This window comes from Kryptolebias marmoratus, linkage group LG1, assembly GCF_001649575.2.
Source record: "Kryptolebias marmoratus isolate JLee-2015 linkage group LG1, ASM164957v2, whole genome shotgun sequence".
Classification (NCBI taxonomy): domain Eukaryota; kingdom Metazoa; phylum Chordata; class Actinopteri; order Cyprinodontiformes; family Rivulidae; genus Kryptolebias; species Kryptolebias marmoratus.
Genome location: NC_051430.1, coordinates 33,640,635 through 33,643,965, shown reverse-complemented (window position 1 = coordinate 33,643,965; position 3,331 = coordinate 33,640,635). Strand labels below are relative to the sequence as shown.

The 3,331-nt window shown below is 47.1% G+C and overlaps 1 protein-coding gene across 3 annotated transcripts in view; it reads right to left on the bottom strand.

The window, feature by feature from the left end:
* The window catches only part of large1 (LARGE xylosyl- and glucuronyltransferase 1), an 88,228-nt gene extending 85,251 nt beyond the window's left edge, over positions 1-2,977 (bottom strand). For 2 of the 3 annotated variants that reach the window (XM_037977744.1, XM_017426374.3), the window contains exon 1: positions 2,609-2,977. The gene's annotated coding sequence lies outside the window, so the exon portion shown is untranslated. The remainder of the gene's footprint in view (positions 1-2,608) is intronic. The other variant, XM_017426372.3, reaches the window with a different exon arrangement.
* Positions 2,978-3,331: the final 354 nt, after the last annotated feature.

The following is a 3,331-nucleotide window of genomic DNA, read 5'->3' as shown; positions in this document are numbered from 1 at the left end:
AGAAGAATAATAATAATACACAATTCTGAAAAATCAGTACAAAAACAATAGGGTTCCCTGCTCCGCTGGGAGCAGGCGAACGGCCATGCCTTGCATTGGCCGCCCGCTTGCTTCCGCGGGCTTGGAACCCTAAAAACTAAATAGGACATATTGGACCAGGCTAATTTAGAACAAAACAATGGAAATGTATAACTAATATAGCAACAAAAACAAAACTAAACAAACAAACAAACAAAGAGAAAAACTGGTTCCACTTCCTGACCCAGCAGCTTGTAGAACCTTCAGCAGCAACGACTCTCCGTCGTGGTTTTCTGTGGGACCTTATCTGTCCCTTACTTGGTTGTGGAGGAATTTTGGCCTAGACGTCTTTTCAAAGTCGAGGTTTGAATTCCGTTTTTAAAAAATCTCAGCTGACAAAGTGTTAACGTTTAACTGTAAAGACTGCGGGAATAAGAAGTTAGTGTGTGTCATCATCACGCTAAGATGAGACATTCGGGGGTAAAATCTTCAGAAATCATCAAAGCTAAACTGTGGTTGTGTGGAAACCATTAAAAGACATCAAAATGCCAGTCTAATTATGTAAAATCCAACTTTCTGTGAATAATGTTGCTCTTGTGTAGCATGACTGAGCTATGGAGCTGCAGAGAAGGCAGAGTTTTATACTCGTTTCACCAAATCCACACTGTTGTCAACGGCAAAGGTTTTTACAGCTTTCTGGGAATTTCATCCACAAAGATCACGGCACTTCGTTCCTGATCCAGATGCATGTTTGGATGCTTTGAATGTCCTTACAAGGACTCCTCTAACGCTGCAGGAGTGAACAACAGAAACAGAAGAATAACGAGCGAATCAATAAGTTATATTAATATTAACTGTATGATTTCAACATCATGTTATTCCTATTCTAGTCAAATTCTTTGTCCTGTAACTCATTGGGCAGCTTTAAACTGAAAGCGCAAATTATACATACACCAAAACCCGTGGCTCGACTGGGAAACGTGCGCTCCGTCTTTGCAAAATAATGGAGCTCAATGGGAGTTTGGCTCTTTGGCGCTCTGAAGCTCAGCCATACTTCACAGCAGAAACATCAGTCAAGGTTTAACTGGGTCACAGGAAGTGGGACTTCACGCACCTGACACCATTAACAGATTTTACACAATCACAGCTTAGGTTCGGAGATTGTTCTACAGAACGTTCAGCTGACGGTTGATATCACTTAGACACTTTTCTATCGTCCCCACGATATGTGTCGTTATATCGCCCAGCACTAGTTGAAACTAAGAATTTAGACCATTTTTAGGAACAAATAAGTCCAGGCAATGTCTGATGATGAAGATGATGCTAAACCCCGTCCTTCAACCCTTCCAACAGCGTGGCTTCGGAGGAGAAGAAACGGACCTGCCTGCAGTTCCAACCTCTTACCAAACATCTGGCACATCTGCATGACAAAACTAAAAGGTCCAGCAAAGAGAGCCCCGGGGAGTGTTGAGCAGCTCGAATCCTCCATCAGAGCAGAACGGGACAACATTCCCTCCAAAACGCCCAGCAGCCGCTCTCCTCAGGTCCCAGCTGTTTACGGTCCCGCCATCAAATTCAAAATGAGCTTTTCTTCTCTAAAAAAGATGGCCCAACTTCTTAAACATTTGGTATGTTTGCTATGTTCGACTGTGAATAACATATGGGTTTATGAGATTTAGTATATTACTGCATTCAGGTTACATTCCACTCGGAGTTTGTAGGAACTGGGTTGTCCATCAACACACCAGCTTTTTGTCCTCTTTCACCCAGTGTGTCCCTCAGGGCTGTAGGACTTGTGGTTTTTCATCACATTTCCCTGACTGCAGGGAGCGCCGAGCCAAGCTTCCTTAGATTTTACTTCCAAACATTTGTTGTTTTTTTTTACTTGTCATAACGTCAACATAAAACCAAAACTTCCCGTGTGTGATCACCAGCAACCTCCTGCCCCTCATGGTGGAAGAACGTTGAAGGTCCAGGCTGCTGAAGTACTGAAGTGGACTGGGATGTTCTGGTCCTCCCTGCAGAATGAACGCTGTCTGCAGAGAGCAGGATCCTGGATCTAGGATCCAGGAACCAGGATCCTGCTGTCTGCAAAGAGCAGGAACCAGGACCCAGGATCCAGGAACCAGGATCCGGGAACCAGGATCCAGGATCCTTCTGTCTGCAAAGAGCAGGAACCAGGACCCAGGATCCTGGTTCCTGGATCCTGCTGTCTGCAGAGAGCATGATCCAGGATCCTGCTGTCTGTGGAGAGCAGGATCCCTGGTCCTGGTCCCTGGATCCAGGACCCAGGATCCTGGATCCTGCTTTCTGCAGACAGCAGGATCCTGGAACCAGGATCCAGGAACCAGGAAACAGGACCAGGGATCCAGGATCCTGCTGTCTGCAGAGAGCAGACAGAGAGTCTGCAGAGAGCAGTCCCTGGATCCTTCCTGGATCCAGGGACCAGGAAGGAGCTTCCTTTGCTTTCATACACAGATGCTTCTGACGTGCACGCGCGCGCACACGCATGCATGCATTTGTGACCACATTCGGGCCTCGGCAGAACTGTAAACAGAACCTCTCGCTGCTCGGTTCTGACTGGACTCACCTGATGCGGACTGTTGAAGTAAACAGCGGTTCTGTTACAACAGGAGGTTCTGCTCCTGCAGCCGAACCGGACCTCGGCCGCACACTTCACATGGACTTTGGTAATGTTCCGGGTCCGGCTCAACAGAACCAGCAGTGTGTCGTCGGGCAGAGACTCGAACCTCGGCCGGAACCGTCGCCACACAGCAGCTCGGCGGGTCCGGTCTGAACCGAGCCTCGGTTCGGTTATATAATATAAGAGTAATAATTTAAATAAAACAAATAAATAAAACCCCCTTTAGAGCCGCAGCCACGGTCTGTAATCCACCGAGATGTTCCGGTCGGGTCCACGTCCTCCTGACTGTGTCTGAACACAGAACCTCTTTCTTCCTGACAAGCAGCCGTCGTCCAATCAGAACTCAGGATCCGGAGAGGGGACGGCCAGGGACCAGGACTGGATCACAGTGGACCGGAGTCCAGAACCACAGAGCGCCCTGCAATGAAGGGATATTCCCACTATTTTAAAGTGGAGTCCTGTGGCAAGTTCCTGAGGTGTGGGATTCATACTAAAAGTGTACGGACACCCAAAAGGCGAAAAAAAATAAGATTTATAAAAGCATGGGCATACACACCAGCAAGTAATTTCCCTTTATAAATCACATTAGTGATCCAGAACGCAGCTGCTCGTGTTCTCACGAAAACCAGGAAGATAGAGCACATAACACCAGTTTTAAAGTCCCTACAC